Source organism: Falco punctatus, assembly GCF_963210335.1.
Source record: "Falco punctatus genome assembly, chromosome: 7".
Taxonomy (NCBI): Eukaryota; Metazoa; Chordata; class Aves; order Falconiformes; family Falconidae; genus Falco; species Falco punctatus.
In genome coordinates, this window is record NC_137587.1 from 51,212,744 (window position 1) to 51,226,847 (window position 14,104).

Consider the following 14,104-nt stretch of genomic DNA (forward strand, 5'->3'; position numbering starts at 1 on the left):
AAAGCATACTTCAAAGCACTGCATTGCTTGCTATTGCTCTCCTGCTGCTGCGCCTTACTTTGCTGCTTAGCACTTCAAATGCTGTGAGCTATTTGCTGTTAAAGGTGGCTATGAAGTAGGAGAGGAGGGCAGAAGGGCTAGTTTGCCTTTAAGATAAAGGATTAGGCAGCTACCAAGTCCAAGCTGTCCTTTCAGGGGGTGGAGGGTTGTTTTTCACTCACTCTGGTCCCTGAGCAGGCACACAGCACACGTACGCAGTGGGCGCTGAACTCTGTTGCAGCTCCCAGGTACCACATCGGTTACACAGACCGTTTTCACAGCACTCCTATTTGTGGAAACGAATGTTTTTGTGTGCCCTGCATTTGGGGAAGGGGGGAGAGAGAGGGATACTGTTAGGGAATCAGCCCTTCTACAGTGGGGGTGGGGGACTGGGACTCCCAAAGTTGGTGTAAGGTTGTGTTGAGGATAACAAGATCAGCTTCTGAGCGCGCGGCTGATTTCACAGCTGTCAGGACGAAGCTGCCAGGTAATTGTGTTCTGGTCAGGAAGGTACCCTGGAGGTATCACCCTCAGCAACTCAGCTGTTCAGTCCTTTCTGAAACCTAAGCAGATGGGGTACGATACCAATATGGCAAGAGCAAGGGATAGTTTAGGATCTCTGGGTTGAATTTCTGTTTCAGCTAATGACTTGCTGCATACCTTGTTGAAGTCATTGTGATAAAATTAGGATAATCTTTCCCTGTCTTGTACCAGCAGACGGTGAGTGGCTGAGGAACTTGCTCTAACGGTGGGAGAAGCATAAAGGTGCAGAGCTCCTGCATGCTTGAGATCACCTTCCGCTTTTTTTGTTCCCTCCCGCTGAGGTGGATGTAGTGGCTAGGTGAAACAGCTAAACTTGTGGAAAATGCAGCTGTGCAAATAGGAGGAGGCAAAAATTGCCTTGAAAGTCCGGGCCTGGCGCCGCCTCCCTTGATTAAGTTGCAGGCTTCATTATGTCAAGGTAGGTCAGCTTTAATGGAGGAGCAACGCACACAGGCACGGGGCACAGAAAAGGCAGGCTTTCTGGTGTGTTCCCTGCGAGGCTGTAACAAACGGGGCCTTGCCCTTGCCAAATTTACAGCTCAAAAGCTCTTTCAGAAAGATTTCCAGCAGATCCTCCCCCTGCCCCGTTCTGACAGGGGTGTGACTGCCCGCAAGTCGTGGGGCTGTTCATGGAAGGCTCTGGTGTCGCCTGACCACTGAGCCGTTGGATTCTCTTTCAGATCCGAGTACCCCAGGAAGGATGTTTTTCCTTCTGATAGCAGAAAAAGCCGGAAGGATGTTAACTGTGACCACAAGTGCTCAGAAATGCCCACTGCTAATCCTTGATCCAGCTCACGTGAGATGCTTCTAAAAACAGAACCCTCGTACAAAGGACGGCTTGCACAGGAGAATGGCTGGGTATATTCCCAGAAGCTGATTATAATCAAACAGAATAATAATCCCTTTGTGCTAAAGGAGAGAATTAAATGTACTGACACGCTGTGCAGCTGGAGGTGATGCACTGACACTTGTATCTTTGAATCTGGGCAAATTAACTCTAAGGGAAAACCTAAAGGAAGTGAGGAGAAGTGAAATTAAGAAAATGTCGCTTCAAGGAAGAATCAATATTGCTACAGAAAATGAAGCTATTTTAATCGGTTATTGCATGAGGGCTTCTGATGGAAGGCAGAGGCTCCCTCTTCAGGCTCATCACTCATTCACCATCACGTTTTTAGTTGTTGGGAGTTGGGGTCTCTTCACAGGTACACCCATGTGGAGAAGGAGACTGAGATAATACGGAGGAGAACAATTGCGTGTGCCGGAGGGTCGTGTACAGTCACATACAGCAGGTCCCTCTCTGCCCTCTGATAATGCACTGTGCCAGTGCGGTACCGGGGGCAGGGCGATGGGAGGGCTGAGCTGGGAAGGGGCTCAGCAGACCGTGTTGCCGGACTCTTGCTGCAGTAGGGCCAGCTCCAGCAGGCTGCCCAGGAACACGTCCCGTTGGGTTTAGGGTGTCTCCAGGGATGGAAACTCCATAATTTGCTTGGGAACCCTACCCCAGTGTTCTACCACCCCAACAGTAAAATTTTCCTTTCTCTGTAAGTGGAATTTCCTGTATTTCAGTTTGCACTCCCCGTCTCTTCTTCTGTCACTGGATACCCCTGAGAAGAGCCTGGCTTCAGCTCCTCACTCCCTCCCATCACATGTTCATACACATCAATGAGATCTTCCCTGAGCCTCCTCTTCTGCGGCTCTGATGGCCATGCTGTAGTCACCAGCATGGAAGAGAAGCACTTGTGAAGTCTCATCCTTCATCAGGCAGGGAAGCAGTTAAGTCCATGGGGAAAGTCCTCCCTCCTTGTCATAGGAAAATAAGTTTCCAGCTGGGGTCATCCAGTCAGGTCTTCAAAGAGGTAAAAGCTGCATCTTTGGTTGTTTGAAAGAAAACTGAGCTGTTTTTGAGGTTTTTTATATGACTTCTGTGATAAGCCTCCTCACAGAAGTTTGATGCCAGGCCCACACGCTGGAGGGTGACTTTCTCCTTCAACTGAAACAGCAGCAGCAGCAGACTTGCAGAATGATTGAGAGGCAGAGTTCACACCTAAGGAGGACAGCTGGACTTTGCCTGTGTTTCTCTAGTAAATAATCTAGCTTCAGGTTTTTCTTGATAGTTTTCCTCTTTAATATACAACCTTCAAGTCAAGTACCTACTCGGCTACATCAGGCAGACTGAAGACTTGGTATGACTGTGACACTAGAGAGGGAACAGCTCTGGTGCACCACCACCCCACACCCCCCCCCCCACACCCCCCACCGTTTTAGCGTATCTTTTTACATTTTGGGGTATTTGATCCCTTTTGAGCTTTGGCACGTTGCTTATCAGGATGTTGTTCTTACTGGCAATGCAGAGCCATAATACAATTTGAACACTTCATCTTGCTTGAATATCTGAAGGCATAGGACATGTTTTCCTGTGCTCTTAGAGGTCAACCAAGCGGTGAGCAGTGAGCTCCTGCGACGCTGCCTGTGCTGCAGCTGCTTTCCGAAAGCGTCAGCCCTGCTGGGGCTATTTACGTAAAACACCTGCATAAGCAAACAAAAAGGCAACTGGATACTTCAGCCTGGAAAAACTCATGATGCTGCCTCAATGCTTATGTGAGTCAATAGCAAGAAGAAAATCCACCTCCTGGCATTAGCAAACAGCTACTCGGAGTTAAGATATTAATACTCTCTTCAGAAGTTTTCTGAGCTTCTAAAATACTATGCAAATATGGTAGCAGAAATCACTCCTCCAAGCACAACTCCTGTTTTGGGGTAGCCTGATCAGCTGTGTTCAGTGGTGTTCACTGGCTGGAAGATCACTCTTAATTTCATTTTTTTAAAACCCCTGACAATTGTTTGAGGAAAAGAAGGTCTTTCTGCCAAGATCCCGAACTCATGTTTTGCTAAACAAATACTATTTGTTTCAGCTGCACTAGAAGTACTACTTGTGCTGTCCTTTTCAAACACAGTTATTTTAGGCATGCCTCTTACATTCCAACAAATGTTGCTGTAAAGCAAGTCTTAGGTTTTTCTTTCCAGAAATCCATGCAGGCTGTATTATGCTCAAGTACAGTTTGTGGTAGCAATGTACTGAGGTATGGTGGGGTAAAATGCAATTCCTATAACCGTGCTGCTTTTTTAGGTAAAGTTCAGGAATAATACCAAGGGAAGCAAATATCTATGACCTAAAACCCCTAAGAGGACAGGTGTGTAGACTGGGGATCAGGCAGCACAGTGTCTACAGTATCACATTCCATTCATTGCACCACTTGTTTCGAGCTGCTCCCATTTCCCAGACTGGCTCTGGAGAGACACCACTGGGAACGGCACCTGCGCCACCCTGACGTGCCACATCCGAGGAGGCTGGTACTTCTGTTCTGCAGCTGGGCTCTCCAGTCAGCCATAGGGACTGTGGGGAGAGACTGGAAAATGGGCAAAAGTCCTCTCAGTTTTTAGTCTGCTAATTGCTGTGGGTAACTTAATTTCCTCGGAGAACTGAGGAAGGAACAGCTAGATGAATGTATAAATCTGCAGAAAGCCTATTTTTAGGTTGCCAGACTACTTCCCCCCAGGCTGGGGAAGTTGTTCTGGAGAGAACTGTGCAGAGGGATGCTCAGGTGGGACCTTCCAGGGGGACAGTGGGGAGGGTGTACCACAGCGCGGGCGCTTGCTGGGCCACCCCGTGCCCTCCAGTGACAGCTGCCTGCTTCACATAGGCACTCGTCCTGCGTTCAGCTTAGAGACCTGCTAGTTGCGTAGGTGACCGAACTGATGAGCATGACGTTTGGCCAAGGTAGGAAGAGTATTAAGTCACTTTATTGATATTTGTATTTATTGATAGCTTTTTGCAGCAGGAGGTTTGATTAAAACAAACAGTAGCCTTACGCTCACAAACAGAATGGCATAATTAGATACTATCTGTTTTCCATTACTATGTGCTCTGAAGAAAAAAATGCATCTAAGGTTAATCTGCGTGTTTAAATTAGATGGCATTTCAGTATGGACTTAATGCTGATGACTGTCACTGAAATGTGCTCTAATATCATTATTAGAAGAAAAGACTAAAATTATGCTGCACAAACCATCCTCGTAGCAGAGAGAGAATTACGTTTAATGTTGGGAGTATCTGTGGACTAATGTGCGTTGTGTGCAGGTGGTTGATATAAACCCCAGGTGGCAGGAGGGGATGGAGCTGCAGATGCCCCAGAGCAGAGCTGAGCCTGGGCTGTGCACAGCACCACGCTGCCCACAGGGCGGGCAGAGGGGCCGCGTTCTTTGCATGTCAGCCCCCAGCGCCTCCATCAGGATTGCTGAGCAAGCCAGCTGTTCTGCGCTGCTGGTCCTTGGCATTTAGGGGATCCTTAAAAAGAGCTTCCAGTGGTTTTGCTCCTGTCAGGAACAGAAATGGCTACAGCCCTGGTTGCTGGTGGCATATGGCAATTGGGGTGAGGTACTGGGAACTGAGCACAGCTCCATGGATGAGAGGAAGGCTCCAACAAACAAGTGTGAAAAGAATTAACTGCTTCTTTTTGCCTAGATACTACCACAGGTGACCACACAGCTCTGTCTTCTGATTTTGTTACTCCTCCTGCTATTACTTTTCTATTTCTAGCTATAAATGTTCCAGTGCTGCAAAATTAGCTGTCCTGAATGGTACAGTGAGAACCTGACCTTGTCAAGCATTGTATGTACTAGACAGCAAAGCACTGAACAAGATTTTCCAACTTGCTTCCTTTCTGTTAAGTCTTAATCATTTTTCTTCTTGTGTTTCTCAGCCTCTTCAGTGCAAAATCAGGAAGCATTTGAAGGAGCACAAGGTGAGAGAGAAAGTTAGCTGAAAAACTTCAGGGTTGTTTCTTTTTAGAGAGAGGGCCAACCAAAGTCCTGGGTCTTCATTACATTGCTGCGTTGAAAAGATACATACAGGGAAGAAAGTGAGAGCCCATCTGTTTAAACTGTTGCTGTGAAGTAGGGGAGGTCACCCGAGCTGAGTTTCGCAGTGCCCGCGTCCCTGTGTGCTGTGGCTTTCGGATGACTGTGCCTCCCCATGTGCATCTGTTGCCTGCAAGGAGCAGCTCTTCCCTGCACTGACATAACAGGTAAGAAAGACATTGAGAAAAGTCCTCAGTGAGAGGCTCATGTTGTGTGCTCGTCTTCTGACATGCAGGGGCAAAGGGTGAGATGAAGTAGCTTGGAGTGGCACTGCATGAATTCTCATGGTTATTTCTATCATCCCTTTATGACAGTGCGCAGTTCCAGAAGCTGAAACCATTTAACTTCAACCTTTGCTCTGTTTCTGGTCTGTTTTTTGTGTGTCAAACCTTCCTGTACGAACCATTAGCTGTTTCCATTGAGCAATAAACCTGAACTAACCACACCAGTAAATACAACGGCAGTAACGGATGCTGCCTTGAAACGCCAGAACCAACTTAAGTTTGTCTGAGGTTTCTCTGATTTCACCAGATTATTTAACTGATGTAATTGTGATTCTAGAAGATACTCTGGTTGTAAGCATGTGCTACTTGACCCTTTCTGGCAGCCAGGTGCCCCTAGCAGAGCTGTGCCTGCCAGGATTGCTTCCTGCTGAGATCCCAGCCGTTAGGTGTTGCAGCAGGAGCTGGGCATGAGGCACAGCTGGGCTTTTGCCGTGCTCTGTGCCAGAGCCACAGCACCGCTCCTGTGGGCACTTGAACAGTGTGACAAAACTTTGGTGTTAGGCTCAGCATGCCCTGCTGCCCAGCCTGCAGGGACTGCTGCGCTGAGCCTGAGCCGACGCTCCGGAGCTGCAGCTGGGGGCAGGGGGATCACCTGGCAAAGCTTGTTAATGCATGCTGAGTGCTGGCAAAGGCGATGTCACCAATGGTGGAAAAGCGACTGTGGTCAATGCTGACTTTCATAGCCCTAATTAGCTTGCCATCAAAGCTGATGTCAGCCAGTAATTCAGCTGTGCGTTCCTGGATGAGTTGGGTCTGCAGGGGGAAGGAGGAGAGTCAAGCCTCCACAGATGGTTTTTAATGGATAAGAAAATTTGTCTCAAATCATAGCTGAGGCTTTTCAGAGATGCCATCTAAGCTTGGTAAGCTCAGCTCTGTACTTGGTACTCACTGCCTTACGTCTTGAAACAGCTAAACGGGCTTTGAGCTCATCCTTGCTGAGGGTGGGATGGGGACAGATCTGAACTGGCAGAAAGCATGGAACAGCAACGTGCAGGGCAACGCACCCTGCCCTCAGCAGGCTGCAGCCTCAAATCCATGGTGGGGATGCTTGGCCAGTGTCAAACGGCCTCTTAGCCTGTTGTGTGTAAGGAGAGCTGCTTTTGCACGAGTAGCTCAGCAGTGCAGGATGGCCTCGCACGATGCCACAAAGCGAGAGGTCCTGGGGACTCTCCCTCCTTGCCTGCCCTCAGGGCATAGGGCTGGCAGAAGCGACTTCCACCTCCAGTGGTGAGTGTCCCTTTCTGAGGGGCTCAGAAGGTGCCACCTGCAAGATATGTGTCCTGAATTTTCCCAAACACAGGACCTGACTAACCTTGTCCTCCAAGCAAGGTTAGAGCGAAATATAACCTCGCTGCAAGGTGCATTTGCAGGGCTCCAACATGCTGCGAGTTCGCCCAGCTTGTACCTGCCAAACGATGTGACTTCCTGAACCAGTGTGAATTGTGTGACTGACTTGTAAAAATTCATCTTCTTTAACAGTAGAGGTCAAAGTCTTGGTAAGGTTAGAAACATTCTTAGGAAACAGCATGCAGTGGGATTACTGAGAAAGAACTTAAATTGTGTTTCCTAATTACCAAGTTTCCAGGTAAACCCCTCTTTCCTCCCCCCTTCCCAAAGGGAACTAACCTTCTTGTACCTGTGAAAGAACTGCGGAGCAACAGCTGATCTTGCTGTCAGCTAAAACAACCAAGTACTTGGCACATCCCGGGGGAGTGTTGTTCGTCTGCTCCAACGTGCTCCATCGGTGAGGGAAGATGCTGGGTTGGGGCGGGGGTGCCATCAGGTGGGGTGCTGGAAGGGAGATTATCCACATAGGTGCAACTGGCTCCAGAAACGTTTCCTCACATAGGTTGATTACCCTGTGCCCTTTACAGGATGCGATGCATGTGAGAAATCTTCTTGCATTTTTATTTTGAAGATAAATCCTTTGATTTCTGTTCAGCAAAGTTCCTAAACTCTTCTACAACTTTGTTGCTCATTAAGCCAGCTGCCTTTGTGGCAGGGTGTTTTGCTGGAGTATGTACTTCATCCAGGGGAATCTGAAGCAAAACCATTAGTATGAAAAAGCTGGTAGAGCTGAGAGCTATTCCTAACCCACTGAGAGGGTTGGATGTTATCCAAGTCTGCATAAAACTTAAGCACAAATCAAATTCAATAGCGACTTTCCTAAGACTTGTCCTAAATATTTCTATTAGAAAGGAAAGGGCACATCTAGTAAATATAGACAAAGAGGTATGTGAAGCATCTGGAATCTTTCTGTATTGTTCTAAAAATGCACGTGGCTTCCTTTAGCCATTTGCTTTAAAGATCCCTTACTAGGAATGAATGAGTTAAGGTTGCCTCGGGGATGGGACTGCATGAAAGTTATGGAACAACAAACACGTCCAGCTGGCAGGAATGGTTTGTCACCCTTGGAAGTTACTACATGGGCACAGGAGAAGATGAGGCTTCAACGTCTTTAAATGGGGGCAGAACACTTGAGGATTGCATGAATACGGAGGGAACCAAAGGGGTATTTAATCTGTGGGATCTTTTTAAAAGTCAAAATGCAGCATACTCTCAGGGAAATTACTGGAAGAAAAACTGGTAAAGTAGAAAACCAAAATGTGAGACTAGGAGTATCAGTATGGAGCTAATCTGCTCCACTTATTTATATTTCCACTCAATGTTTGAGTTATAAACAAATACTATTTGAAGACTGGGTGCCACTCATAGTTCACTTTTTCGTGATAAGAACTCTTATTTTTCTAAAGAAAAACCAGTCCTTGTGATGGCATTGGCCCAGGACTTTTGGTCAACTTCAGAATCACAGGCAAGCTGAGGCTGGTGGGCACCCAGAGATCACCCAGTGCAAGCCCTTGCTCAGCCAGGGTCAGCTAATAGCAGAAATCTAATGTAATATTAAATTTTTAATTAATTCTGGCCATGAAGTAATTAAAATTAAAAAATAAAGATATAAAATATCTTGGTTTTCATAAAGTACTAAGAATATCTGTGGTCTGATCCTGATTACATTACATGCAAAGGTAATCTCAGAAGAATGTAATAAATGCCAAGTTAAAAACTTTTAATATCCATGTGAGATGTAATGTCATCAGTATAAAATGCAAGTGTGTGAAAACTAAGCAAGACTTTAAACCCAAAAAGCTGAAAGCCTTACATGTTCTTTTGTTAAGAAGTATTGCAATACCAAAGCCTCCCCTTCCACTGTTCACCTGTAATGCAGAACTTGTTTACAGCTGAAATCCAAAAATTAGTGGTGTGACTCATCAGAGGAGCACAAGGCAACTCATGGTCTCATTTCTTACTGAAAGCAGGCATCTGCCAACTATGGGGGACTAGAAGGTCTATAGAAAAAAAGTACACAAATGGAGTACAGCAGAGAGAGGGACCAGACTGGCATACTAAAGACTAATACAAGTAATTGCAGATGTGTGTTTGCATTCTATATGAATAAATCAGCAAAGATCTCGAGCTGTTCGGGCTGTGGATTGCAGAGTTAACCTGTTCGGAGCTGTGAGGGCAGGTCTTTCCAGTGATGAGCTGAAATGGATAATAAAAATAAATGTCACTGAGAAACTCCAAGACTTAGTGCACCTGTAGTGCTGGTATGGGGCAGGGTGGGATCTACCTTGGTCCAAGCTCTGAACTTTTGACAGGTGTAAATATTTCGTATGTGTGGTGCCAAACACTGGAAGACTTGGTCTGTTTCCTATGGGAAGAGAAGACCTACGTGCCTAGAGAACAAGGGTGGGGTACAGGTTTTGAATCAAATGTTGTTAGGAACTAATTTGCTTGTAGCCAGTAGGGACAAAATACCTTAATGAGAAAGGTCTTAAACCAGTACCCCCCCTCCTCCCCCAAACGGGCAATGTAGTATATTTATCACTAGATATTTATATACTCTTTTTGTTATCTGTGAGGAAACCAAGGCTCTTATCATCAAGATACATGCCTAGAAGGATTCGAACTTTTGGGACTTTTGTGTCTAAGCTTAAAATAGTGTCTGAAACCCCTGAGTGATAACTGGTGTGCATGGGATCTGCAGCTGGGCAGCAGCTGCCTTCCCGGGGCGATTCGCACAGTTTTGACAACCCCTTAAACTGAACTGACGGAGCTAAGTAGCAATTCATCTGGCACTTGAATTGAGTAAGTTTTATTATTCAAACTGCTGAAGCTGAATCGGTACGGTATTTGTGCTGGGCTCTAAGAGTTCCTGGCAGCGGCCAGTGGGAGCTGCCCCTTCTGTGACTGCCTCCTTCCACCGGTAACCGCCAAGCAACCTGCTCATGCGGGGAGCCTCGGGTGGCTGTAACCACAGATGCCACCACAGCAGATGTGCAAATCCTTGGCAAGCTTTTTTAATCACTTTGGGTGGTTTAACTGCAGGCTGTATTCCTCTTCAGGGCAGATGACATGACTGGGTCAGGTACAGCGGTGGTATTAGGAATACAACCCTTTTGACGGGCTGTGGGAGGGGACGTCCCCTGCCGAAGACACGTGAGCAACATTCAATTTATGGTAATAGATACAAAACCAGCTTCCTGCGCAACTGCTATTTCTCACCTGTACCAGTCACATTACTTGGTGGCTTTCCTAACAGTGAAAATAAATGGACTAATACACTTCTTACTGGATTTCTTGCCTACATTTTTCTTGATCTGCTAAATCAGACATTGTTTTCTGCAGCCTCCCCTCTCCTTGAATTGCAGATGAGGCTTAGAGGGGAAACAATGCAGGAAGCTAAAGACAGAAATAGTCCAAGGAGCCATATGTACAGTTTCCCACATGAATCTTAATGTAGGGTGGATTGTCTTGTCTGTGTCCACCCTTACGCCCCTGGCTGGGGGAGCCCGGGGTGCCAGCAGCCTCAGGAGGGAACTGCTCCAGGGAGGTGGTTCTGTCGGTGGGAGAGGAGCCGCGCAGCTGTCAGTGGGCAACCACTCGCCCTGATGTGGGGGAAAGGAAGCCTGAACTGCACAGGCTGCTGCTTGTTGTGCCTGTAAGGAGTATGTAGCAAATAGTTCATATATGTATGGAATATAGGCAACTTAAATCAATGGCAGACATCTGCAAAAATAACATCTGCATTGCTTATAAAAACCCAATGAAGTGTCTCTTGAAGACATTTATGTGTGTGGGTTTTTTGGCTCTGGTCCTACAGCCTGCAGACATTTGTGACTCAATTACTGCCATGGGAGAAAGAAGTAAGTCTAACCTGATTCAGCCCATCTTTGCATGAGGTAGATAAATGCTCTCCTTGGTCGTTAAACGGGTGTTGGAGGTGGCCCCAACAGAAAGCTTGAGAATGAGGGTACAGCCTCCTGCTCAGCCATGCCTGTCCCTTTCCTGTCATCTTTGGGTGTTCTAGGTAAAATGTTTCCTTTGAGAATCCCTTGGGGTAAAAGTTGTGCTGCAAATAATGCTGCAGACAGAAACACAGTAATTTGTAATACAACTACGATGAAGTATGATTCTGCCCATAAAGCTCTTCTTGAAATTTTGTTTTTAGGAAAAGATAAGAATATTCTCCTGAGAAGTACAGCTGCGTTGGGATGGCTGCCAGGGGCTTTATATTGTGCCATCTGCTTGAAAGACATGAAAACCAGTTGCAGATTTCATAATTGATGGTCTGTACATTAAAAAAAAAACACACACAAACAAAAAGAAAGCTTTCCTTAAAGTTCCTCTACATTCACATCCTCTAGACAGCACAATTTATTCAAGGTGAGAGTCTAGAATCATGTAACTCTTCTTTGCACCCACTTCACAGAAAAGTGGAGAGCTTCACCTGAGGGTGCTGATAGAGGTGCTGCCAGCTAGGATCTGCACAGAATGCATGGCAATTCTTAGCAAAGGCTCCTGCTCTAATGCAAAAAAAGTAGTAGGAAATCAATTAAGTAGTTAAGTGTCAAAATGTTGCCTTTTTGGAACCCGTTGAATTGTGACCCTAACATTTGACATCACTCACTAGACTTTAAATCAGAATAACATTCCTTCAGTTGACCATGTACTAAAACCAGATGGTGTATTGGTAGATTGAGATGTTATTGAGTGAAGCAATGTCTTCTGCAGGCTATTAAAATATTTGAATGTTTCTCTGCTTTGCTCCTTAGCATAGGTTTGATTTATGAAAAAGTATTCTAATTTAATGCAGCTGTTTGGACAGTTCATTGTTTGCTGCTCACACTTTGGGGCTGAGGGGTTCTTGCCCCTTTGTTTGCAGCATCTACCAGCTTGCTGGTGCATTTTTGATTCTTCACTGTTGCAAGAACTGAAACAATAAAAGCTTACCTTAAATTAAAACCAGAAATTATGGCACAGGCAGAGCAATTCTGGCTAACACAACAATATTCTTCCTAAAATACACCTCAGAGTACAACACGTTTAGAGTGTGTCCTGCTGACAGTTTATTGTACCGTTCCGTGCCATCAGTTCTGTGATTTGCTAACTGGGGGGGAAAGGTGCCCTTCTAGGGAATATATGGCTGGGGGCAGCGTGTGCTGACAGTGGGAGAAGCCCTTCGGGGTGGCCACCCCAGTGCTCTCCTGGGGGACACTGGGTGGCTCCAGACTGCAGTTGTTGCTGCCTTTCAGGATGTAATGGGAGCTGCTATGGAGGGATTAGCAGACAGGCTTACAAGCAATGGCTACTAAATTAAATTATTTATAATAAACAGAAAACACTGTCGACAAACTGTAGTTATTTCAAGGGTAAATTCTGTAATGACATAGCCGTGTGGCAGTGCAGAGCCTTGCCTAATGTAGTAGCAGCTGATACCTTGCTCTTGTGTCAGCTGTCACTGTTTTAAAGGTAAGTGTCGCTAAATCTTCATCTCAGAGTTTTAGCACATCAGTTCCCTATTTTTTCTGACTCTTCTCTCCTGGAAATGATTGTCTTTTTCCATCTCCCTCCTCTGCATACAGTAAACTCTTCTCCCTGGTGTGTCCTCTGTCAAAAACCTTTCTGGTAAGGACAGTGCTGGCAGCCTATTTTCCTTTACCTTTCTCCACATCTCCAGTTCCCTGCCCCCTCCTAAGGTTTTCTGCCTCTTTGCAAGGGCTTTATTGGCATAACCTTTGGCAATGTTGCCTTTGCTCCAGAACTACCAGCTCCTAGATAACATACTTTTCCACTTGGACTACTAAAACTGGGTCATTTCCAATTGTGATATGAAACAGATGTCATGCCTTGTAAGTGGTATAAATATCAACATTATCAGAATCCACTGACTGAGTAGGACTTGTTCAGGTGTATAAAGCAGAAAACATTTAATGAGGAAACTGGTGATATTAAAGTACATCTTAAAACACAATTACTGACCTCCTAATTTAATGAAGCTTTGCACCTTATTGGAACAAGCAGTCTGTGCAGTAGAAAAGTTCAGGAAATAAAATGAGGCCTCCTTACATCTCCCATGGATTTAAAATGGTTCCGGGGGGTGGGAAAGCAAGGTCACGCTGATGTCAAGCTAACTTTCCAGGTGAAGAAAGGTGGTGGAGTTGCTGATTCACAATGTGCCTTCACCAGATGTTTTTGTTCTCTCCCCCCTCCAGTTTCTGCGCCTCTCTATACCGGCAGCCGTAAATGTTTTGCATATTAATGGCTGATAAATGTAACAGAATTCTGCTCTCTACCTGTGAGTGGTAAGCATGCAGCCAGGCTCTGCATCCCTGCTCGGTGCGTATGGAAGCAGATTCATAATTTATGCTGCTGCTGAGTAAGTTCAGGCACCAGTGCATTGTCATGATTAATTTAACAAAGCTTCCTTAGAAATGACACCACAAGTGACACCTAACGGCATCTTGTTTACTCTTGTAAGTGCATATTAGATGTTACTTTTAAAGAAGAGCAAAGGAATGAAAGCCTGTTTTTCAAAGTCAGTCTGACAGATAAAATGGGAGGTTGAAAATTTCTGACTTTTCCCACATTGGTACATAATTGCTCAGGGGGGTCCCTGTGGCTTGAGGCAGCTTTGGCCTGCAAAGGAGAGTAACAGCTTCCCCCCCTGTAAGATCAGGGATTGGGGCTCAGTATTATTTATAATCAGGATGAACACTTCTCATTCATGAGCCCACAGTGGTTTTAGACATCACCTAGCCAGACTGCCAGCACCACCAGGCTTACTTGGGATGTTTGGAATTAACCGTTGCATCACGCTTGGGATGCAGTATCCTGCCTCCATGTGCACCCCCATCAAAAGTACTGACGAACGCTTTGCAACTCCAGCTGTGCGCCTGTCAGCCACTTAATGCCACAAACTGCTGACGTTTCTTAGCGCAGCTTTGGCTGACCTAACAGGTTCACAGGGAGGGTTGGCA

General features: G+C 45.9%; 1 long non-coding RNA gene across 2 annotated transcripts in view; it reads right to left on the reverse strand.

The window, feature by feature from the left end:
• LOC308067211 overlaps nucleotides 1-14,104 on the reverse strand; it is a 38,904-nt gene continuing 24,800 nt past the window's right edge. For both annotated transcript variants that reach the window (XR_013929494.1, XR_013929495.1), the window contains one exon: nucleotides 1-14,104. This exon is cut by the window's right edge. This is a non-coding gene — a long non-coding RNA (uncharacterized lncRNA).